The sequence below is a fragment of the Festucalex cinctus genome, chromosome 21, assembly GCF_051991245.1.
Source record: "Festucalex cinctus isolate MCC-2025b chromosome 21, RoL_Fcin_1.0, whole genome shotgun sequence".
Lineage (NCBI taxonomy): Eukaryota > Metazoa > Chordata > Actinopteri > Syngnathiformes > Syngnathidae > Festucalex > Festucalex cinctus.
In genome coordinates this window covers 21,619,236-21,646,053 of record NC_135431.1, presented here as the reverse complement: position 1 = coordinate 21,646,053, position 26,818 = coordinate 21,619,236, and the positions used below count along the sequence as shown (strand labels likewise).

Here is a 26,818-nt window from a genome sequence, read left to right as displayed (position 1 = left end):
ATTTTGTACAAAAAAATTTAAACTCATTCTAAGTGTGATGACTAAGTCATTTCTGAATATTCTTTTAGTTTCCACCACTCAAATTGTTCACTGGCTTCACACCGATCCAAACGTATGTACGTTTCCATTTTGTTTTATTCATTTTTGATTGCCCCTTTGGACAATAAAAGTAACATTGTGCAATGAGTACAACGAGCGATGATGTATATATACACTTTTACAAAAAATATCAATCAGGGCAACTCATTGCCTAAAAATAAAAAAGGACGCTGATTTTTGCAGGTCTTAACAATCACCAAAACCCGTTGAGCTTGACACACACTGGCAAAAAAAATATTCTACATGTAAACGTTTATTATGCCATTTTCAAAGAAATTTTGCTTCCAATATGCCAGTACCCCAACGTGCCAGTACCCCAACGTGCCAGTACCCTAACGTGCAAGTACCCCAACGTGCAAGGACTCCAACGTGGCCCGGGCTGCGAGGGCCCTTTATAGCTGCTCGCAGCTCTAGTTATTATTCTTCTTCTTCTTCTTCTTCTTCTTCTTCTTTATTCTCCGCAAACAATCGCGATTTTGGGTACCTAAATATTCACGAAAACTCACCGAACTTTGCACACTCCTCAGGTCCGGCGAAAAATTTGATATTATGAAGTCGTTATAACAATGCGACTCGATAGCGCCCCCTAGCGTAGAAAAATAAAAACTAAGCCCGGCACGTTTGAGCTAGAGCAACAAAAATTGGCAGGCACGTGTAGTACCCCGAGACGCACAAAAAAGTCTCTTGGGACCATGTAGCTAAAATGTACAGGAAGTGAGCTATGAATTTTTTTATGTTCAATTTTGGCCTATTTTGGCACATTCACTGTGGTCATGCTTTTTCCCCCTTTGCAAACATTTTTCATCCAATTGACTTCAAACTTGGCATTTATCATCTCAAGACCTGAGAGAACAACTGGGCAAAACATCTTGCCTTTTTGAAATACTATATGACGGGGGCGGGGCATCAAATATTGCCTTTAAAATTTCATTTGTCGAGAAAGAGCAAATGCTTAATAACTCCCATGTTCAAGCTCCAAAAAATCTCAAACTTCTCAGGCAACGTAATAGTCACGGCCTGAAAACATCTATATGATAAAATTCAGTTATACATATAGCGCCACCTAGTGGTTACAATAAATGTCATACTTTACGTTTTTAGCTACTGTGCTGAGCTTGTTGAAGGGATCCATTTGAAAATTGGTCAGAAAAGCCTTAAGATGTTGATCATGCCCCACACCGAATATTGTAACTTTTCGCCAAAGGGCGTGGCCGCTACGGTGCCGCAAATTCTAAAGATTTTTCGTGAAAATAAAAGCTGCATTAACTTGACCGAGATGATCCTATCTTCTCAAAATTTCACACATTTGATGAGAGTCCAGCCCTAAAGACATCTACTGACTTATATTTCATCTAACTGATAGCGCCACCTAGTGGCAATTTTTTTTCTTACGAATTTTCTTCTACGTTTTTCTCCAAACACGTTAACTGGACCTACCTCATATTTGCTCAGATGAGGGTTTCGGCCTTCATGATGTCACAACACGAAGTTTGTGAGTTTTCGCGAATTGCTGTGGGTGTGGCTAAGCGCTGTTCGCCAAGAAAACAACGCCAGTTTTGAGGGTCTAAACATGCACAGAAACTCATGAAACTTGGCACACACATCTGGCCTGGTAAAATGAGCCATATTTTATTGTTGATTGTGCTATTTTTTACAAAATTGACTCAATAGCGCCCCCTAGAAGTTTTTAACAAAGCAGCCCCGGTTGTACGTTTAAGCAAGAACGACGAATATTTTTAGGTGTATGAGGGAGCCCAAGTCCTACAAAAAAGTCTCTTGGACCCATATGCTAAAATGAACAGGAAGTGAGCTATGAATTTTTGAATGTCCCATTTTTTACGATTTTTGCACATTCACAGGGGGCAGACTTTTGCCCACTTCTCCTACACGTTTCATCCGACTGAGTTAAGACTTGGCCTGGACCATGTCAAGACCTGAGCCAACGACAGGGGGAAAAATTTTGACTTTTCGAAATACTATATGATGAGGGCGGGGCATCAAATTTTGTGTTTCGCAATGAAAAAGGATATGCTTGATAACTCCCCGGTACATGCTCCAAAAAATCCCAAACTTGACATGTATGTTTATCGTCAAGGCCTGAAGTTATCTCTGTGACAACATTCAGTTATATATGCAGCGCCACCTAGCCCTTGAGGAATAAAAAAAAAATACCCCACATACGGTATTTTGTACAAAAAATGTACACTCATTCTAAGTGTGATAACGAAGTCATTTCTGAATATTCTTTTAGTTTCCACCACTCAAAATGTTCACTGGCATCAGACTTATCCAAACATATATATATTTTTATTTATTTTTGATAGCCTCTATGGACATTAAAAGCAATATCGTGAATGAAGGATATGCTTAATAACTCCACGGTACATGCTCCAAAAAAAATCCCACACTTGACATGTATGCTTATAATCAAGGCCTGAAGGTATCTCTATGACAACATTCAGTTATAAATACAGCGCCACCTAGCCCTTGAGGCTTATATAAAAAAAAATAAAAATACCCCACATACGGTATTTTGTACAAAAAAATTTAAACTCATTCTAAGTGTGATGACTAAGTCATTTCTGAATATTCTTTTAGTTTCCACCACTCAAATTGTTCACTGGCTTCACACCGATCCAAACGTATGTACGTTTCCATTTTGTTTTATTCATTTTTGATTGCCCCTTTGGACAATAAAAGTAACATTGTGCAATGAGTACAACGAGCGATGATGTATATATACACTTTTACAAAAAATATCAATCAGGGCAACTCATTGCCTAAAAATAAAAAAGGACGCTGATTTTTGCAGGTCTTAACAATCACCAAAACCCGTTGAGCTTGACACACACTGGCAAAAAAAATATTCTACATGTAAACGTTTATTATGCCATTTTCAAAGAAATTTTGCTTCCAATATGCCAGTACCCCAACGTGCCAGTACCCCAACGTGCCAGTACCCTAACGTGCAAGTACCCCAACGTGCAAGGACTCCAACGTGGCCCGGGCTGCGAGGGCCCTTTATAGCTGCTCGCAGCTCTAGTTATTCTTCTTCTTCTTCTTCTTCTTCTTCTTCTTCTTTATTCTCCGCAAACAATCGCGATTTTGGGTACCTAAATATTCACGAAAACTCACCGAACTTTGCACACTCCTCAGGTCCGGCGAAAAATTTGATATTATGAAGTCGTTATAACAATGCGACTCGATAGCGCCCCCTAGCGTAGAAAAATAAAAACTAAGCCCGGCACGTTTGAGCTAGAGCAACAAAAATTGGCAGGCACGTGTAGTACCCCGAGACGCACAAAAAAGTCTCTTGGGACCATGTAGCTAAAATGTACAGGAAGTGAGCTATGAATTTTTTTATGTTCAATTTTGGCCTATTTTGGCACATTCACTGTGGTCATGCTTTTTCCCCCTTTGCAAACATTTTTCATCCAATTGACTTCAAACTTGGCATTTATCATCTCAAGACCTGAGAGAACAACTGGGCAAAACATCTTGCCTTTTTGAAATACTATATGACGGGGGCGGGGCATCAAATATTGCCTTTAAAATTTCATTTGTCGAGAAAGAGCAAATGCTTAATAACTCCCATGTTCAAGCTCCAAAAAATCTCAAACTTCTCAGGCAACGTAATAGTCACGGCCTGAAAACATCTATATGATAAAATTCAGTTATACATATAGCGCCACCTAGTGGTTACAATAAATGTCATACTTTACGTTTTTAGCTACTGTGCTGAGCTTGTTGAAGGGATCCATTTGAAAATTGGTCAGAAAAGCCTTAAGATGTTGATCATGCCCCACACCGAATATTGTAACTTTTCGCCAAAGGGCGTGGCCGCTACGGTGCCGCAAAGTCTAAAGATTTTTCGTGAAAATAAAAGCTGCATTAACTTGACCGAGATGATCCTATCTTCTCAAAATTTCACACATTTGATGAGAGTCCAGCCCTAAAGACATCTACTGACTTATATTTCATCTAACTGATAGCGCCACCTAGTGGCAATTTTTTTTCTTACGAATTTTCTTCTACGTTTTTCTCCAAACACGTTAACTGGACCTACCTCATATTTGCTCAGATGAGGGTTTCGGCCTTCATGATGTCACAACACGAAGTTTGTGAGTTTTCGCGAATTGCTGTGGGTGTGGCTAAGCGCTGTTCGCCAAGAAAACAACGCCAGTTTTGAGGGTCTAAACATGCACAGAAACTCATGAAACTTGGCACACACATCTGGCCTGGTAAAATGAGCCATATTTTATTGTTGATTGTGCTATTTTTTACAAAATTGACTCAATAGCGCCCCCTAGAAGTTTTTAACAAAGCAGCCCCGGTTGTACGTTTAAGCAAGAACGACGAATATTTTTAGGTGTATGAGGGAGCCCAAGTCCTACAAAAAAGTCTCTTGGACCCATATGCTAAAATGAACAGGAAGTGAGCTATGAATTTTTGAATGTCCCATTTTTTACGATTTTTGCACATTCACAGGGGGCAGACTTTTGCCCACTTCTCCTACACGTTTCATCCGACTGAGTTAAGACTTGGCCTGGACCATGTCAAGACCTGAGCCAACGACAGGGGGAAAAATTTTGACTTTTCGAAATACTATATGATGAGGGCGGGGCATCAAATTTTGTGTTTCGCAATGAAAAAGGATATGCTTGATAACTCCCCGGTACATGCTCCAAAAAATCCCAAACTTGACATGTATGTTTATCGTCAAGGCCTGAAGTTATCTCTGTGACAACATTCAGTTATATATGCAGCGCCACCTAGCCCTTGAGGAATAAAAAAAAAATACCCCACATACGGTATTTTGTACAAAAAATGTACACTCATTCTAAGTGTGATAACGAAGTCATTTCTGAATATTCTTTTAGTTTCCACCACTCAAAATGTTCACTGGCATCAGACTTATCCAAACATATATATATTTTTATTTATTTTTGATAGCCTCTATGGACATTAAAAGCAATATCGTGAATGAAGGATATGCTTAATAACTCCACGGTACATGCTCCAAAAAAAATCCCACACTTGACATGTATGCTTATAATCAAGGCCTGAAGGTATCTCTATGACAACATTCAGTTATAAATACAGCGCCACCTAGCCCTTGAGGCTTATATAAAAAAAAATAAAAATACCCCACATACGGTATTTTGTACAAAAAAATTTAAACTCATTCTAAGTGTGATGACTAAGTCATTTCTGAATATTCTTTTAGTTTCCACCACTCAAATTGTTCACTGGCTTCACACCGATCCAAACGTATGTACGTTTCCATTTTGTTTTATTCATTTTTGATTGCCCCTTTGGACAATAAAAGTAACATTGTGCAATGAGTACAACGAGCGATGATGTATATATACACTTTTACAAAAAATATCAATCAGGGCAACTCATTGCCTAAAAATAAAAAAGGACGCTGATTTTTGCAGGTCTTAACAATCACCAAAACCCGTTGAGCTTGACACACACTGGCAAAAAAAATATTCTACATGTAAACGTTTATTATGCCATTTTCAAAGAAATTTTGCTTCCAATATGCCAGTACCCCAACGTGCCAGTACCCCAACGTGCCAGTACCCTAACGTGCAAGTACCCCAACGTGCAAGGACTCCAACGTGGCCCGGGCTGCGAGGGCCCTTTATAGCTGCTCGCAGCTCTAGTTATTATTCTTCTTCTTCTTCTTCTTCTTCTTCTTCTTTATTCTCCGCAAACAATCGCGATTTTGGGTACCTAAATATTCACGAAAACTCACCGAACTTTGCACACTCCTCAGGTCCGGCGAAAAATTTGATATTATGAAGTCGTTATAACAATGCGACTCGATAGCGCCCCCTAGCGTAGAAAAATAAAAACTAAGCCCGGCACGTTTGAGCTAGAGCAACAAAAATTGGCAGGCACGTGTAGTACCCCGAGACGCACAAAAAAGTCTCTTGGGACCATGTAGCTAAAATGTACAGGAAGTGAGCTATGAATTTTTTTATGTTCAATTTTGGCCTATTTTGGCACATTCACTGTGGTCATGCTTTTTCCCCCTTTGCAAACATTTTTCATCCAATTGACTTCAAACTTGGCATTTATCATCTCAAGACCTGAGAGAACAACTGGGCAAAACATCTTGCCTTTTTGAAATACTATATGACGGGGGCGGGGCATCAAATATTGCCTTTAAAATTTCATTTGTCGAGAAAGAGCAAATGCTTAATAACTCCCATGTTCAAGCTCCAAAAAATCTCAAACTTCTCAGGCAACGTAATAGTCACGGCCTGAAAACATCTATATGATAAAATTCAGTTATACATATAGCGCCACCTAGTGGTTACAATAAATGTCATACTTTACGTTTTTAGCTACTGTGCTGAGCTTGTTGAAGGGATCCATTTGAAAATTGGTCAGAAAAGCCTTAAGATGTTGATCATGCCCCACACCGAATATTGTAACTTTTCGCCAAAGGGCGTGGCCGCTACGGTGCCGCAAAGTCTAAAGATTTTTCGTGAAAATAAAAGCTGCATTAACTTGACCGAGATGATCCTATCTTCTCAAAATTTCACACATTTGATGAGAGTCCAGCCCTAAAGACATCTACTGACTTATATTTCATCTAACTGATAGCGCCACCTAGTGGCAATTTTTTTTCTTACGAATTTTCTTCTACGTTTTTCTCCAAACACGTTAACTGGACCTACCTCATATTTGCTCAGATGAGGGTTTCGGCCTTCATGATGTCACAACACGAAGTTTGTGAGTTTTCGCGAATTGCTGTGGGTGTGGCTAAGCGCTGTTCGCCAAGAAAACAACGCCAGTTTTGAGGGTCTAAACATGCACAGAAACTCATGAAACTTGGCACACACATCTGGCCTGGTAAAATGAGCCATATTTTATTGTTGATTGTGCTATTTTTTACAAAATTGACTCAATAGCGCCCCCTAGAAGTTTTTAACAAAGCAGCCCCGGTTGTACGTTTAAGCAAGAACGACGAATATTTTTAGGTGTATGAGGGAGCCCAAGTCCTACAAAAAAGTCTCTTGGACCCATATGCTAAAATGAACAGGAAGTGAGCTATGAATTTTTGAATGTCCCATTTTTTACGATTTTTGCACATTCACAGGGGGCAGACTTTTGCCCACTTCTCCTACACGTTTCATCCGACTGAGTTAAGACTTGGCCTGGACCATGTCAAGACCTGAGCCAACGACAGGGGGAAAAATTTTGACTTTTCGAAATACTATATGATGAGGGCGGGGCATCAAATTTTGTGTTTCGCAATGAAAAAGGATATGCTTGATAACTCCCCGGTACATGCTCCAAAAAATCCCAAACTTGACATGTATGTTTATCGTCAAGGCCTGAAGTTATCTCTGTGACAACATTCAGTTATATATGCAGCGCCACCTAGCCCTTGAGGAATAAAAAAAAAATACCCCACATACGGTATTTTGTACAAAAAATGTACACTCATTCTAAGTGTGATAACGAAGTCATTTCTGAATATTCTTTTAGTTTCCACCACTCAAAATGTTCACTGGCATCAGACTTATCCAAACATATATATATTTTTATTTATTTTTGATAGCCTCTATGGACATTAAAAGCAATATCGTGAATGAAGGATATGCTTAATAACTCCACGGTACATGCTCCAAAAAAAATCCCACACTTGACATGTATGCTTATAATCAAGGCCTGAAGGTATCTCTATGACAACATTCAGTTATAAATACAGCGCCACCTAGCCCTTGAGGCTTATATAAAAAAAAATAAAAATACCCCACATACGGTATTTTGTACAAAAAATGTACACTCATTCTAAGTGTGATAACTAAGTCATTTATGAATATTCTTTTAGTTTCCACCACTCAAATTGTTCACTGGCTTGACACCGATCCAAACGTATGTACGTTTCCATTTTGTTTTATTCATTTTTGATTGCCCCTTTGGACAATAAAAGTAACATTGTGCAATGAGTACAACGAGCGATGATGTGTATATACACTTTTACAAAAAAATACCAATCAGGGCAACTCATTGCCTAAAAATAAAAAAGGACGCTGATTTTTGCAGGTCTTAACAATCACCAAAACCCGTTGAGCTTGACACACACACTGGCAAAAAAATATTCTACATGTAAACGTTTATTATGCCATTTTCAAAGAAATTTTGCTTCCAATATGCCAGTACCCCAATGTGCCAGTACCCCAACATGCAAGTACCACAACGTGCAAGGACCCCAACGTGGCCCGGGCTGCGAGGGCCCTTTATAGCTGCTCGCAGCTCTAGTTTTTTTTTTTTCCAGGTGTGATGAGTGTGTCAAGCTCAATGGGTTTTGGTGATTGTTAAGATGTGCAAAAATCAGCGTCTTTTTTTATTTTTAGGCAAAGAGTTGCCCTGATTGGTATTTTTTGTAAAGGTACATATACACATCATCGCTCGTACTCATTGACCAATATTGCTTTTATTGTCCATAGAGGCGATCAAAAAAAATAAAAAATAAATTAAACTAAATAAAAAAGCACATATGTTTGGATCGGTCTGATGCCAGTGAACATATTGAGTGGTGGAAAGTAAAAGAATATTCATAAATGACTTAGTTATCACACTTACAATAAGTTTACAATTTTTGTAAAAATACCGTAAGTGAGGCATTTTTTTTTTGCCTCAAGGACTAGGTGGCGCTGTATTTATAACTGAATTTTGTCATAGAGATACCTTCAGGCCTTGACTATAAATATACATTTTAAGTATGGGATTTTTTGGAGCATGTACCTGGGAGTTATTAAGCATATCCTTCATTCACGATATTGCTTTTAAAGTCCATAGAGGCTATCAAAAATCAATAAAATTAAATAAAAAAATATGTATGTTTGGTTAGGTCTGATGCCAGTGAACATTTTGAGTGGTGGAAATTAAAAGAATATTCATAAATGACTTAGTTATCACACTTAGAATGAATTTACAATTTTTGTAAAAATACCGTAAGTGGGGTATTTTTTTTTTATGCCTCAAGGGCTAGGTGGCGCTACATATATAACTGAATGTTGTCATAGAGATAGCTTCAGGCCTTGACTATAAACATACATGTCAAGTTTGGGATTTTTTGGAGCATGTACTGGGGAGTTATTAAGCTTATCCTTTTTCATTGCAAAATACAAATTTTGATGCCCCGCCCTCATCATATAGTATTTCGTAAAGTCAAGATTTTTCCCCCTGTCGTTGGCTCAGGTCTTGACACGGTCCAGGTCAAGTCTGAAGTTAGTCGGATGAAACGTGTAGGAGAAGTGGGCAAAAGTATGCCCCCTGTAAATGTGCAAAAATCGTCAAAAATGGGACATTCAAAAATTCGTAGCTCACTTCCTGTTCATTTTAGCATATGGGTGTAATAGACTTTTTTGTAGATCTTGGGCTTCCTAATACACCTAAAGAATTTTGTAGCTCTTGCTTAAACGTACAACTGGGGCTGTTTCGTTAAAGATTTCTAGGGGGTGCTATTGAGTCATTTTTGTAAAAATAGCACAATCGACGATAGAAAAATTGCTAATTTTGCCAGGCCAGATGTGTGTGCCAAGTTTCATGTGTTTCTGGGCCAGTTTAGGCCCTCAAAATTGGCGTCGTTTTCTTGGCGAACAGCGCTTAGCCACGCCCACAGCGATTCGCGAAAACTCACAAACTTCGTGTTGTGACAGCATGAAGGCCGACACCCTCATCTGAGCAAATATGAGGTAGGTCCAGTTAACGTGGTTGGAGAAAAACATTGAAGAAAAATCGTAAGAAAAAAAATTGCCAGTAGGTGGCGCTATCAGTAAGATGAAATATAAGTTCGTAGATGTCTTTAGGGCTGGACTCTCATCAATTGTGTAAAATTTTGAGAAGATAGCATCATCTCGGTCAAGTTAATGCAGCTTTTCTTGTCACGAAAAATCTTCAGACTTTGCGACACCGTAGCGGCCACGCCCTTTGGCGAAAAGTTACAATATTCAGTGTGGGGCATGATCAACATCTTAAGGCTTTTCTGACCAATTTTCAACTGGATCCCTTCAACGAGCTCAGCGCAGTAGCTAAAAACGTAAAGTATGACAATTATTGTTACCACTAGGTGGCGCTACATGGATAACTGAATTTGATCATATAGATGTTTTCAGGCCGTGACTATTAAGTTGCCTGATAAGTTTGAGATTTTTTGGAGCTTGAACATGGGAGTTATTAAGCATTTGCTCTTTCTGGACAAATGAAATTTTAAAGGCAATATTTGATGCCCCGCCCCCATCATATAGTATTTCGAAAAGGCAAGATTTTTTGCCCAGTTGTTCTCTCAGGTCTTGAGATGATAAATGCCAAGTTTGATGTGAATTGGATGAAAAATGTTTGCAAAGGGGGAAAAAGCATGACCACAGTGAATGTGCCAAAATAGGTCAAAATTGGACATTAAAAAATTCATAGCTCACTTCCTGTACATTTTAGGAAATGGCTTCCACTGACTTTTTTGTGCGTCTCGGGGTGCTACACGTGCCTGCCAATTTTCGTAGCTCTAGGTCAAACGGGCCGGGATTGGTTTTTATTTTTCTACGCTAGGTGGCGCTATAGAATCGCGTTGTTATGACAACTTCATAATATCAAATTTTTCGCCGGACCCAAAGAGATTGCAAAGTTTGGTGAGTTTTCGTAAATGTTTAGGCCCTCAAAAATGCGATCGTTTGCGGAGAATAAAGAAGAAGAAGAAGCGGAATAATAATAATTCTTACAAAAACAAGAGGGACCTCGCAGCGGTCGCTGCTCGGGCCCTAATAATAATAATAATCCGATCGAAAAACAATAGGGACCTCGCAGCGGTAGCTGCTCGGGCCCTAATAACTAGAGCTGCGAGCAGCTATAAAGGGCCCTCGCAGCCCGGGCCACGTTGGGGTACTTGCACGTTGGGGAACTTGCACATTGGGGTACTGGCACATTGGAAGCAGAATTTCTTTGAAAATGGCATGATAAACATGTGGACTTTTTTTTTTTTTTTTGCCAGGTGTGATGAGTGTGTCAAGCTCAATGGGTTTTGGTGATTGTTAAGATCTGCAAAAATCAGCGTCTTTTTTTTATTTTTAGGCAATGAGTTGCTCTGATTGGTATTTTTCGTAAAAGTATATATACACACATCATCGCTCGTACTCATTGCACAATGTTGCTTTTATTGTCCATAGAGGCGATAAAAAAAATAAATAAAACTAAATAAAAAATACGTATGTTTGGATCGGTCTGATACCAGTGAACATATTGAGTGGTGGAAAGTAAAAGAATATTCATAAATGACTTAGTTATCACACTTAAAATGAGTTTACAATTTTTAGAAAAATACCGTAAGTGAGGCATTTTTTTTTATGCCTCAAGGACTAGGTGGCGCTGTATTTATAACTGAATTTTGTCATAGAGATACCTTCAGGCCTTGACTCTAAATATACATTTCAAATATGGGATTTTTTGGAGCATGTACCTGGGAGTTATTAAGCATAGCCTTCATTCACGATATTGCTTTTAATGTCCATAGAGGCTATCAAAAATACATAAAACTAAATAACAAAAATATGTATGTTTGGTTAGGTCTGATGCCAGTGAATATTTTGAGTGGTGGAAGGTAAAAGAATATTCCTAAATGACTTAGTTATCACACTTAGAATGAGTTTACATTTTTTGTACAAAATACCGTAAGTGGGGTATTTTTTTTTCATGCCTCAAGGGCTAGGTGGCGCTGCATATATAACTGAATGTTGTCATAGAGATACCTTCAGGCCTTGACGATAAACATACATGTCAAGTTTGGGATTCTTTGGAGCATGTATCGGGGAGTTATTAAGCATATCCTTTTTCAGTGCGAAACACAAATTTTGATGCCCCGCCCTCATCATATAGTATTTCCAAAAGTCAAGATTTTTCCGTCTGTTGTTGGTTCAGGTCTTGGCATGGTCCAGGTCAAGTCATAAGTCAGTCGGATAAAACGTGTAGGAGAAGTGGGCAAAAGTATGCCCTCTGAAAATGTGCAAAAATCGTAAAAAATGGGACATTCAAAAATTCGTAGCTCACTTCCTGTTCATTTTAGCATATGGGTCCAAGAGACTTTTTTGTAGGTCTTTGGCTCCCTCATACACGTAAAAATTTTCGTAGATCTTGCTTAAACGTACAATCGGGGCTGCTTCGTTAAAAATTTCTAGGGGGCGCTATTGAGTCATTTTTGTAAAAATAGCACAATCAACAATAAAATATTGCTCATTTTACCAGGCCAGATGTGTGTGCCAAGTTTCAGGAGTTTCTGTGCATGTTTAGACCCTCAAAACTGGCGTTGTTTTCTTGGCGAACAGCGCTTAGCCACGCCCACAGCAATTCGCGAAAACTCACAAACTTCGTGTTGTGACATCATGAAGGCCGAAACCCTCATCTGAGCAAATATGAGGTAGGTCCAGTTAACGTGTTTGGAGAAAAACGTAGAAGAAAATTCGTAAGAAAAAAAATTGCCACTAGGTGGCGCTATCAGTTAGATGAAATGTAAGTTAATAGATGTCTTTAGAGCTGGACTCTCATCAAATGTGTGAAATTTTGAGAAGATAGGATCATCTCGGTCAAGTTAATGCAGCTTTTATTGTCACGAAAAATCTTCAGACTTTGCGTCACCGTAGCGGCCACGCCCTTTGGCGAAAAGTTACAATATTCGGTGTGGGGCATCATCAACATCTTAAGGTTTTTCTGACCAATTTTCAACTGGATCCCTTCAACGAGCTCAGCACAGTAGCTAAAAACGTAAAGTATGACATTTATTGTAACCACTAGGTGGCGCTATATGTATAACTGAATTTTGTCATATAGATGTTTTCAGGCCGTGACTATTACGTTGCCTGAGAAGTTTGAGATTTTTTGGAGCTTGTACATGGGAGTTATTCAGCATTTGCTCTTTCTGGACAAATGAAATTTTAAAGGCAATATTTGATGCCCCGCCCCCGTCATATAGTATTTCGAAAAGGCAAGACTTTTTGCCCAGCTGTTCTCTTAGGTCTTGAGATGATAAATACCAAATTTGAAGTCAATGGGATGAAAAATGTTTGCATAGGGGAAAAAAGCATGACCACAGTGAATGTGCCAAAATAGGCCAAAATTGGACATTAAAAAATTTATAGCTCACTTCCTGTACATTTTAGCTACATGGTCCCAATAGACTTTTTTGTGCGTCTCGGGGTGCTACACGTGCCTGCCAATTTTCGTTGCTCTAGCTCAAACGTGCCGGGCTTGGTTTTTATTTTTCTATGCTAGGGGGCGCTATAGAGTCGCGTTGTTATAACGACTTCATAATATCAAATTTTTCGCCGGACCTGAGGAGTGTGCAAAGTTCGGTGAGTTTTCGTGAATATTTAGGTACCCAAAATCGCGATCGTTTGCGGAGAATAAAGAATAATAATAATAATAATAATAATAATAATAATAATAATTTTTACAAAAACAATAGGGACCTCGCAGCGGTCGCTGCTCGGGCCCTAATAATTCGAACGAAAAACAATAGGGACCTCGCAGCGGTCGCTGCTCGGGCCCTAACTAGAGCTGCGAGCAGCTATAAAGGGCCCTCGCAGCCCGGGCCACGTTGGAGTCCTTGCACGTTGGGGTACTTGCACGTTAGGGTACTGGCACGTTGGGGTACTGGCATATTGGAAGCAAAATTTCTCTGAAAATGGCATAATAAACGTTTACATGTAGAATATTTTTTTTGCCAGTGTGTGTCAAGCTCAACGGGTTTTGGTGATTGTTAAGACCTGCAAAAATCAGCGTCCTTTTTTAATTTTTAGGCAATGAGTTGCCCTGATTGGTATTTTTTGTAAAAGTGTATATATACATCATCGCTCGTTGTACTCATTGCACAATGTTACTTTTATTGTCCAAAGGGGCAATCAAAAATGAATAAAACAAAATGGAAACGTACATACGTTTGGATCGGTGTGAAGCCAGTGAACAATTTGAGTGGTGGAAACTAAAAGAATATTCAGAAATGACTTAGTCATCACACTTAGAATGAGTTTACATTTTTTTGTACAAAATACCGTATGTGGTTTTTTTTTTTTTTATATAAGCCTCAAGGGCTAGGTGGCGCTGTATTTATAACTGAATGTTGTCATCGAGATACCTTCAGGCCTTGACTATAAATATACATTTCAAGTTTGGGATTTTTTGGAGCATGTACCTGGGAGTTATTAAGCATATCCTTCATTCACAATATTGCTTTTAAAGTCCATAGAGGCTATAAAAAAATCAATAAAATTAAATAAAAAAATATGTATGTTTGGTTAGGTCTGATGCCAGTGAACATTTTGAGTAGTGGAAAAAGTAAAAGAATATTCATAAATGACTTAGTTATTACACGTACAATGAGTTCACAAATTTTGTTCAAAATAAAGTAAATAAAGTAAAGTAAAGTAAAGTAAGTGGGGTTGTTTTGTTTTTTTTTATGACTCAAGGACGAGGTGGCGCTGTATTTCTAACTGAATTTTGTCATAGAGATACCTTCACGCCTTGACTATAAATATACATATCAAGTTTGGGATTTTTTGAAGCATGCACCGGGGAGTTATTAAGCATATCCTTCATTCACGATATTGCTTTTAATGTCCACAGAGGCTATCAAAAATAAATAAAAATATATATATGTTTGGATAAGTCTGATGCCAGTGAACATTTTGAGTGGTGGAAACTAAAAGAATATTCATAAATGACTTAGTTATCACACTTAGAATGAGTTTACATTTTTTGTACAAAATACCGTATGTGGGGTATTTTTTTTTTTATGCCTCAAGGGCTAGGTGGCGCTGCATATATAACTGAATATTGTCATAGAGATAGCTTCAGGCCTTGATGATAAACATACATGTCAAGTTTGGGATTTTTTGGAGCATGTACCGGGCAGTTATTAAGCATATCCTTTTTCAGTGCGAAACACAAATTTTGATGCCCCGCCTTCATCATATCGTATTTCGAAAAGTCAAGATTTTTCCCCCTGTCGTTGGCTCAGGTCTTGACATGGTCCAGGTCAAGTCTGAAGTCAGTCGGATGAAACGTGTAGGAGAAGTGGGCAAAAGTATGCCCCTTGTAAATGTGCAAAAATCGTCAAAAATGGGACATTCAAAAATTCGTAGCTCACTTCCTGTTCATTTTAGCATATGGGTCCAAGAGACTTTTTTGTAGGTCTTGAGCTTCCTAATACACCTAAAAAATGTTGTAGCTCTTGCTTAAACGTACAACTGGAGCTGTTTCGTTAAAGATTTCTAGGGGGCGCTATTGAGTCATTTTTGTAAAAATAGCACAATCGACGATAAAAAATTGCTCATTTTTCCAGGCCAGCTGTGTGTGCCAAGTTTAGTGTGTTTCTGTGCCAGTTTAGGCCCTCAAAATTGGCGTTGTTTTCTTGGCGAACAGCGCTTAGCCACGCCCACAGCGATTCTCGAAAACTCACAAACTTCGTGTTGTGACAGCATGAAGGCCGACACCCTCATCTGAGCAAATATGAGGTAGGTCCAGTTAACATGGTTGGAGAAAAACATTGAAGAAAAATCGGAAGAAAAAAAATTGCCAGTAGGTGGCGCTATCAGTAAGATGAAATATAAGTTTGTAGATGTCTTTAGGGCTGGACTCTCATCAATTGTGTAAAATTTTGAGAAGATAGCATCATCTCGGTCACGTTAATGCAGCTTTTGTTGTCACGAGAAATCTTCAGACTTTGCGGCACCGTAGCGGCCACGCCCTTTGGCGAAAAGTTACAATATTCGGTGTGGGGCATGATCAACATCTTAAGGCTTTTTTGACCAATTTTCAACTGGATCCCTTCAATGAGCTCAGCACAGTAGCTAAAAACGTAAAGTATGACAATTATTGTTACCACTAGGTGGCGCTACATGGATAACTGAATTTTATCATATAGATGTTTTCAGGCCGTGACTATTAAGTTGCCTGATAAGTTTGAGATTTTTTGGAGCTTGAACATGGGAGTTATTAAGCATTTGCTCTTTCTGGACAAATGAAATTTTAAAGGCAATATTTGATGCCCCGCCCCCGTCATATAGTATTTCGAAAAGGCAAGATTTTTTCCCCAGTTGTTCTCTCAGGTCTTGAGATGATAAATGCCAAGTTTGAAGTCAATTGGATGAAAAATGTTTGCAAAGGGGGAAAAAGCATGACCACAGTGAATGTGCCAAAATAGGCCAAAATTGGACATTGAAAAATTCATAGCTCACTTCCTGTACATTTTAGCTATATGGTCCCAATAGACTTTTTTGTGCGTCTCGGGGTGCTACACGTGCCTGCCAATTTTCGTTGCTCTAGCTCAAACATGCCGGGCTTGGATTTTATTTTTCTATGCTAGGGGGCGCTATAGAGTCGCGTTGTTATGACGACTTCATAATATCAAATTTTTCGCCGGGCCTGAGGAGTGTGCAAAGTTTGGTGAGTTTTCGTAAATGTTTAGGTACCCAAAATCGTGATCGTTTACGGAGAAGAAGAAGAAGAAGAAGAAGAAGAACTAGAGCTGCGAGCAGCTATAAAGGGCCCTCGCAGCCCGGGCCACAATGGGGTCCTTGCACGTTGGGGTACTTGCACGTTGGGGTACTGGCACGTTGGGGTACTGGCATATTGGAAGCAAAATTTCTTTGAAAATGGCATAATAAACGTTTACATGTAGAATATTTTTTTGCCAGTGTGTGTGTCAATCTCAACGGGTTTTGGTGATTGTTAAGACCTGCAAAAATCAGCGTCCTTTTTTATTTTTAGGCAATGAGTTGCCCTGATTGGTATTTTTTTGTAAAAGTGTATATACACATCATCGCTCGTTGTACTCATTGCACAATGTTACTTTTATTGTCCAAAGGGGCAATCAAAAATGAATAAAACAAAATGGAAACGTACATACGTTTGGATCGGTGTGAAGCCAGTGAACAATTTGAGTGGTGGAAACTAAAAGAATATTCATAACTGACTTAGTTATCACACTTAGAATGATTGTACATTTTTTGTACAAAATACCGTATGTGGGGTATTTTTTATTTTTTTTTATATAAGCCTCAAGGGCTAGGTGGCGCTGTATTTATAACTGAATGTTGTCATAGAGATACCTTCAGGCCTTGATTATAAGCATACATGTCAAGTGTGGGATTTTTTTTGGAGCATGTACCGTGGAGTTATTAAGCATATCCTTCATTCACGATATTGCTTTTAATGTCCATAGAGGCTATCAAAAATAAATAAAAATATATATATGTTTGGATAAGTCTGATGCCAGTGAACATTTTGAGTGGTGGAAACTAAAAGAATATTCATAAATGACTTAGTTATCACACTTAGAATGAGTTTACATTTTTTGTACAAAATACCGTATGTGTGGTATTTTTTTTTCATGCCTCAAGGGCTAGGTGGCGCTGCATATATAACTGAATGTTGTCATAGAGATAACTTCAGGCCTTGACGATAAACATACATGTCAAGTTTGGGATTTTTTGGAGCATGTACCGGGGAGATATCAAGCATATCATTTTTCATTGCGAAACACACATTTTGATGCCCCGCCCTCATCATATAGTATTTCGAAAAGTCAAAATTTTTCCCCCTGTCGTTGGCTCAGATCTTGACGTGGTCCAGGCCAAGTCTTAACTCAGTCGGATGACACGTATAGGAGAAGTGGGCAAAAGTCTGCCCCCTGTGAATGTGCAAAAATCGTCAAAAATGGGACATTCAAAAATTCGTAGCTCACTTCCTGTTCATTTTAGCATATGGGTACAAGAGACTTTTTTGTAGGTCTTGGGCTCCCTCATACACCTAAAAATATTCGTCGTTCTTGCTTAAACGTACAACCGGGGCTGCTTCGTTAAAAATTTCGAGGGGGCGCTATTGAGTCATTTTTTTAAAAATAGCACAATCAACAATAAAATATTGCTCATTTTACCAGGCCAGATGTGTGTGCCAAGTTTCAGGAGTTTCTGTGCATGTTTAGACCCTCAAAACTGGCGTTGTTTTCTTGGCGAACAGCGCTTAGCCACGCCCACAGCAATTCGCGAAAACTCACAAACTTCGTGTTGTGACATCATGAAAGCCGAAACCCTCATCTGAGCAAATATGAGGTAGGTCCAGTTAACGTGTTTGGAGAAAAACGTAGAAGAAAATTCGTAAGAAAAAAAATTGCCACTAGGTGGCGCTATCAGTTAGATGAAATGTAAGTTAGTAGATGTCTTTAGAGCTGGACTCTCATCAAATGTGTGAAATTTTGAGAAGATAGGATCATCTCGGTCAAGTTAATGCAGCTTTTATTGTCACGAAAAATCTTCAGACTTTGCGTCACCGTAGCGGCCACGCCCTTTGGCGAAAAGTTACAATATTCGGTGTGGGGCATCATCAACATCTTAAGGCTTTTCTGACCAATTTTCAACTGGATCCCTTCAACGAGCTCAGCACAGTAGCTAAAAACGTAAAGTATGACATTTATTGTAACCACTAGGTGGCGCTATATGTAGAACTGAATTTTGTCATATAGATGTTTTCAGGCCGTGACTATTACGTTGCCTGAGAAGTTTGAGATTTTTTGGAGCTTGTACATGGGAGTTATTCAGCATTTGCTCTTTCTGGACAAATGAAATTTTAAAGGCAATATTTGATGCCCCGCCCCCGTCATATAGTATTTCGAAAAGGCAAGACTTTTTGCCCAGCTGTTCTCTTAGGTCTTGAGATGATAAATGCCAAGTTTGAAGTCAATGGGATGAAAAATGTTTGCATAGGGGGAAAAAGCATGACCACAGTGAATGTGCCAAAATCGGCCAAAATTGGACATTAAAAAATTCATAGCTCACTTCCTGTACATTTTAGCTACATGGTCCCAATAGACTTTTTTGTGCGTCTCGGGGTGCTACACGTGCCTACCAATTTTCGTTGCTCTAGCTCAAACGTGCCGGGCTTGGTTTTTATTTTTCTATGCTAGGGGGCGCTATAGAGTCGCGTTGTTATAACGACTTCATAATATCAAATTTTTCGCCGGACCTGAGGAGTGTGCAAAGTTCGGTGAGTTTTCGTGAATATTTAGGTACCCAAAATCGCGATTGTTTGCGGAGAATAAAGAAGAAGAATAATAATAATAATAATAATAATAATAATAATAATAATAATAATAATAATAATAACTAGAGCTGCGAGCAGCTATAAAGGGCCCTCGCAGCCCGGGCCACGTTGGGGTACTTGCACGTTGGGGAACTTGCACATTGGGGTACTGGCACATTGGAAGCAGAATTTCTTTGAAAATGGCATGATAAACGTGGATTTTTTTTTTTTTTTTTTTGCCAGGTGTGATGAGTGTGTCAAGCTCAATGGGTTTTGGTGATTGTTAAGATCTGCAAAAATCAGCGTCTTATTTTTTATTTTTAGGCAATGAGTTGCCCTGATTGGTATTTTTTGTAAAAGTGTATATACACATCATCGCTCGTTGTACTCATTGCACAATGTTACTTTTATTGTCCAAAGGGGCAATCAAAAATGAATAAAACAAAATGGAAATGTACATACGTTTGGATCGGTGTGAAGCCAGTGAACAATTTGAGTGGTGGAAACTAAAAGAATATTCATAAATGACTGAGTTATCACACTTAGAATGAGTGTACATTTTTTGTACAAAATACCGTATGTGGGGTATTTTTTTTTTATTCCTCAAGGGCTAGGTGGCGCTGCATATATAACTGAATGTTGTCACAGAGATAACTTCAGGCCTTGACGATAAACATACATGTCAAGTTTGGGATTTTTTGGAGCATGTACCGGGGAGTTATCAAGCATATCCTTTTTCATTGCGAAACACAAAATTTGATGCCCCGCCCTCATAATATAGTATTTCGAAAAGACAAAATTTTTCCCCCCTGTCGTTGGCTCAGGTCTTGACATGGTCCAGGCCAAGTCTTAACTCAGTCGGATGAAACGTGTAGGAGAAGTGGGCTAAAGTCTGCCCCCTGTGAATGTGCAAAAATCGTCAAAAATGGGACATTCAAAAATTCGTAGCTCACTTCCTGTTCATTTTAGCATATGGGTCCAAGAGACTTTTTTGTAGGTCTTGGGCTCCCTCATACACCTAAAAATATTCGTCGTTCTTGCTTAAACGTACAACCGGGGCTGCTTCGTTAAAAACTTCTAGGGGGCGCTATTGAGTAATTTTTGTAAAAATAGCACAATCAACAATAAAATATTGCTCATTTTACCAGGCCAGATGTGTGTGCCAAGTTTCATGAGTTTCTGTGCATGTTTAGACCCTCAAAACTGGCGTTGTTTTCTTGGCGAACAGCGCTTAGCCACGCCCACAGCAATTCGCGAAAACTCACAAACTTCGTGTTGTGACATCATGAAGGCCGAAACCCTCATCTGAGCAAATAAGAGGTAGGTCCAGTTAACGTGTTTGGAGAAAAACGTAGAAGAAAATTCGTAATAAAAAAAATTGCCACTAGGTGGCGCTATCAGTTAGATGAAATATAAGTCAGTAGATGTCTTTAGGGCTGGACTCTCATCAAATGTGTGAAATTTTGAGAAGATAGGATCATCTCGGTCAAGTTAATGCAGCTTTTATTTTCACGAAAAATCTTCAGATTTTGCGTCACCGTAGCGGCCACGCCCTTTGGCGAAAAGTTACAATATTCGGTGTGGGGCATGATCAACATCTTAAGGCTTTTCTGACCAATTTTCAAATGGATCCCTTCAACGAGCTCAGCACAGTAGCTAAAAACGTAAAGTATGACATTTATTGTAACCACTAGGTGGCGCTATATGTATAACTGAATTTTATCATATAGATGTTTTCAGGCCGTGACTATTACGTTGCCTGAGAAGTTTGAGATTTTTTGGAGCTTGTACATGGGAGTTATTCAGCATTTGCTCTTTCTGGACAAATGAAATTTTAAAGGCAATATTTGATGCCCCGCCCCCGTCATATAGTATTTCAAAAAGGCAAGATGTTTTGCCCAGTTTTTCTCTCAGGTCTTGAGATGATAAATGCCAAGTTTGAAGTCAATTGGATGAAAAAATTTTGCAAAGGGGGAAAAAGCATGACCACAGTGAATGTGCCAAAATAGGCCAAAATTGGACATAAAAAAATTCATAGCTCACTTCCTGTACATTTTAGCTACATGGTCCCAATAGACTTTTTTGTGCGTCTCGCGGTGCTACATGTGCCTGCCAATTTTTGTTGCTCTAGCTCAAACGTGCCGGGCTTGGTTTTTATTTTTCTACACTAGGGGGCGCTATCGAGTCGCATTGTTATGACGACTTCATAATATCAAATTTTTCGCCGGGCCTGAGGAGTGTGCAAAGTTTGGTGAGTTTTCGTGAATGTTTAGGTACCCAAAATCGCGATCGTTTGCGGAGAATAAAGAAGAAGAAGAATAATAATAATAATAATAATAATAATAATTTTTACAAAAACAATAGGGACCTCGCAGCGGTCGCTGCTCGGGCCCTAATAACTAGAGCTGCGAGCAGCTATAAAGGGCCCTCGCAGCCCGGGCCACGTTGGAGTCCTTGCACGTTGGGGTACTTGCACGTTAGGGTACTGGCACGTTGGGGTACTGGCATATTGGAAGCAAAATTTCTTTGAAAATGGCATAATAAACGTTTACATGTAGAATATTTTTTTGCCAGTGTGTGTGTCAAGCTCAACGGGTTTTGGTGATTGTTAAGACCTGCAAAAATCAGCGTCCTTTTTTATTTTTAGGCAATTAGTTGCCCTGATTGGTATTTTTTTGTAAAAGTGTATATACACATCATCGCTCGTTGTACTCATTGCACAATGTTACTTTTATTGTCCAAAGGGGCAATCAAAAATGAATAAAACAAAATGGAAACGTACATACGTTTGGATCGGTGTGAAGCCAGTGAACAATTTGAGTGGTGGAAACTAAAAGAATATTCATAAATGACTTAGTTATCACACTTAGAATGAGTGTACATTTTTTGTACAAAATACCGTATGTGGGGTATTTTTATTTTTTTTATATAAGCCTCAAGGGCTAGGTGGCGCTGTATTTATAACTGAATGTTGTCATAGAGATACCTTCAGGCCTTGATTATAAGCATACATGTCAAGTGTGGGATTTTTTTTGGAGCATGTACCGTGGAGTTATTAAGCATATCCTTCATTCACGATATTGCTTTTAATGTCCACAGAGGCTATCAAAAATAAATAAAAATATATATATGTTTGGATAAGTCTGTTGCCAGTGAACATTTTGAGTGGTGGAAACTAAAAGAATATTCATAAATGACTGAGTTATCACACTTAGAATGAGTTTACATTTTTTGTACAAAATACCGTATGTGGGGTATTTTTTTTTTATGCCTCAAGGGCTAGGTGGCGCTGCATATATAACTGAATGTTGTCATAGAGATAACTTCAGGCCTTGACGATAAACATAGATGTCAAGTTTGGGATTTTTTGGCGAATGTACCGGGGAGTTATTAAGCATATCCTTTTTCAGTGCGAAACACAAATTTTGATGCCCCGCCTTCATCATATAGTATTTCGAAAGGTCAAGATTTTTCCCCCTGTCGTTGGCTCAGGTCTTGACATGGTCCAGGTCAAGTCTTAACTCAGTCAGATGAAACGTGTAGGAGAAGTGGGCAAAAGTCTGCCCCCTGTGAATGTGCAAAAATAGTCAAAAATGGGACATTCAAAAATTCGTAGCTAACTTCCTGTTCATTTTAGCATATGGGTCCAAGAGACTTTTTTTGTAGGTCTTGGGCTCCCTCATACACCTAAAAATATTCGTCGTTCTTGCTTAAACGTACAACCGGGGCTGCTTCGTTAAAAACTTCTCGGGGCGCTATTGAGTCATTTTTGTAAAAATAGCACAATCAACAATAAAATATTGCGCATTTTACCAGGCCAGATGTGTGTGCCAAGTTTCATGAGTTTCTGTGCATGTTTAGACCCTCAAAACTGGCGTTGTTTTCTTGGCGAACAGCGCTTAGCCACACCCACAGCAATTCGCGAAAACTCACAAACTTCGTGTTGTGACATCATGAAGGCCGAAACCCTCATCTGAGCAAATATGAGGTAGGTCCAGTTAACGTGTTTGGAGAAAAACATAGAAGAAAATTCGTAAGAAAAGAAATTGCCACTAGGTGGCGCTATCAGTTAGATGAAATATAAGTCAGTAGATGTCTTTAGGGCTGGACTCTCATCAAATGTGTGAAATTTTGAGAAGATAGGATCATCTCGGTCAAGTTAATGCAGCTTTTATTTTCACGAAAAATCTTCAGACTTTGCGTCACCGTAGCGGCCACGCCCTTTGGCGAAAAGTTACAATATTCGGTGTGGGGCATGATCAACATCTTAAGGCTTTTCTGACCAATTTTCAAATGGATCCCTTCAACAAGCTCAGCACAGTAGCTAAAAACGTAAAGTATGACATTTATTGTAACCACTAGGTGGCGCTATATGTATAACTGAATTTTATCATATAGATGTTTTCAGGCCGTGACTATTACGTTGCCTGAGAAGTTTGAGATTTTTTGGAGCTTGAACATGGGAGTTATTAAGCATTTGCTCTTTCTGGACAAATGAAATTTTAAAGGCAATATTTGATGCCCCGCCCCCGTCATATAGTATTTCAAAAAGGCAAGATGTTTTGCCCAGTTGTTCTCTCAGGTCTTGAGATGATAAATGCCAAGTTTGAAGTCAATTGGATGAAAAATGTTTGCAAAGGGGGAAAAAGCATGACCACAGTGAATGTGCCAAAATAGGCCAAAATTGGACATTAAAAAATTCATAGCTCACTTCCTGTACATTTTAGCTACATGGTCCCAATAGACTTTTTTGTGCGTCTCGCGGTGCTACACGTGCCTGCCAATTTTTGTTGCTCTAGCTCAAACGTGCCGGGCTTGGTTTTTATTTTTCTACGCTAGGGGGCGCTATCGAGTCGCATTGTTATGACGACTTAATAATATCAAATTTTTCGCCGGGCCTGAGGAGTGTGCAAAGTTCGGTGAGTTTTCGTGAATGTTTAGGTACCCAAAATCGCGATCGTTTGCGGAGAATAAAGAAGAAGAAGAAGAAGAAGAAGAAGAAGAAGAAGAATTTTTACAAAAACAATAGGGACCTCGCAGCGGTCGCTGCTCGGGCCCTAATAATAATAATAATCCGATCGAAAAACAATAGGGACCTCGCAGCGGTAGCTGCTCGGGCCCTAATAATAATAATAATAATAATAATAATAATAATAATAATAATAATAATAATAATAATTTTTACAAAAACAATAGGGACCTCGCAGCGGTCGCTGCTCGGGCCCTAATAATAATTTTTACAAAAACAATAGGGACCTCGCAGCGGTCGCTGCTCGGGCCCTAATAAACTATAGAACTATTCAAATAATGTATAAGGCGGCTAGACACTGTCTCCCTTATAATTTGCAAACATGCTTTCAGGAGAAGGAATCGAAATATGATTTGAGAGAGAAACTTGTGTTTGTTCAGAGATGTGTTAGAACTACACTAAAGTCATTTTCGATCTCCTGTATGGGTGTAAAATTATGGAACTCATTAGATTGTGGACTAACTGGAACACAGACACTAGCTGAATTTAAGAAAAAATATAAAGAATTTGTATTAACTAGTTATAGTGAAGAAAATGTTTCATCTGTCTTTGTATGTGGGAGAGCAATAACTTTTGTGTTATCAACAAGGAGGGAGCTTCAACACAGAAATGTAAACACGTCTGACTATGTTGTTGAAGTGCAAGGACATTTAATCTTGAATCATTTGAAAACAGCATCTGTGCTGAGTGCTGAGAAAAGGACATTCTGCTCCAAAAACTTTCGACAAACCAGTATGGATCTAATTAGCTGGTCTCGATGTGCGTTTGACAAAATCTTTTCTACGATGAGACCTGGACCTACTCAGCGTTCATGTCCAAGTGGAACTCACATGTCTGGATATGCTGAAGATTCCTGGGCGAAGTGGAGACCATTGTGTCTGACAATTCTGGATTTGGAGGATGTCGAAGATTTGTACCTGCTGGCTGTGCTGGTGGTTATGCTGATGCTGCTTGGGATTGGATTCTACTGGCTGTTTCGTACGCTACGAAAAATGTCTGATCGCCAGAAGAATGCAGAGGAAATGGCTGCGGCCACCCTGAGAGCCATCACTGGCGTGCAAGCCGGCCCAACTTAGGCCTGTGATGACACTTCTCTGGTGAAAAACGACCTTGCAGCACTCAACCTTGCCATGAACGGAATGAGGAGAGACATGGCCACAAGGTTGCTCGAGCTGGAGAAAAAAGTCACGATGAGTCAAAATCGTGATGAAGACGGATCTGAGTGACGGAGGTGTCGGACACATGGTTTTCACTATGCCCAGTTATCTAAAGCTGCTGGACTGTGATAATCCACATGGTACTAATCAACAAGTGATCAACAATCAATTTGAACGAATCTTCTCTCATGAACTACTTGCGATCAAATCACTGGTGAAGATGAACGGATTGAACTTTCTATAATCCATTTGCCTGAATCAAAAGTTTCCGAATGTAATCAACTGGATAATCAACTTCATGGACTTGATGAACTGTGTGAAATTTTATCATCTCTGCTGATCCTTAACTATTACTCTTGATTTTATGCGTCCTAGATTAGTATGGGGCGGAAATTTATAAGCTTTTTTGCTTCTTCCTGCCAGCCCTTTTTCTTTTCGGTTATCATATGTTAAAATTGTATGTTGAAATGTTTGTTTGTCACAATGCTGTACGAAAGGAAAAATTAACAAATAAATCAAATCAATCAAATCAAATCAAGTAATTTATCTTTGTAAACAGTGATTCTAAAAATTCCATGTGCGCAGGTTTGACCAGCAGATGGAGCTCTTGCAGTGTGTCAAATGCCTCGAAGCAGTGCTCTGTTTTAGCGCAGCCAGGCGAAATTGTCTCGAAAGTGGTTCATTGTTTCGTAAAGCCTCGGTTTATCCATCCCTATCCTGAGCTAGTGAGATGTTCGAAGCTCTGTCCATCCTGCTCGCTTCCGCCATCTTCGTTCATATATATGTGTATATATGTATATATATATATATATAGGCCACATACATGGGCCTCTCCCAGGCGGAGGATCGAACCCACGCCAACCGGCACCAAAGGCAAGTGAAAGGTTCCACTCCTCCACTTGGACCCCATCCGTACCCAACTAGTTTCCCCTGTGATCCAGGCGTGTCGTCATCCAAATTTGCATATTGAAATTCGTACTCGTAAAATGCAATCCACAGAAGAGATTCGTGCACAGCCGTGAACTCTGGAATCAAGCTTCGTAGTTATAGAAGTGAGAGTTGTGTTGAAAAGGCATTACATTCACAGGTTTTATATTCGTAGTCACAAGAAAAAAATTCAAACCCAAATTATTTGGATTTGTTGTCATAAGAAAAAAAAATCAAACCTACATTATTTAGATTCTTAGTCACAATAAATTAATTCACACCCACGCAATTTTGATTTGTATTCATATGAAAACATTGAAAACACACGGATTGTTACTATTATGGATACGAATTGTTAATCACGCATACGTCTTTTTGACAGTGATCTTACTCCTTTCAAATGTCCATAGCAACCAGTACCTTAGGAAAAAGATCTGAAAATTTTCAGGAACTGTTAAAAATATCAGTGGAAAGTCAATTCCAATAGCAGGCAAGGTCATCGTCCGAGATTTGAACC

The 26,818-nt window shown here is 39.1% G+C and overlaps 1 protein-coding gene across 1 annotated transcript in view; it reads left to right on the top strand.

Moving 5' to 3' along the window:
* The window catches only part of LOC144010942 (uncharacterized), a 108,483-nt gene that overhangs the window by 45,770 nt on the left and 35,895 nt on the right, over positions 1 to 26,818 (top strand). The window lies entirely within an intron of this gene.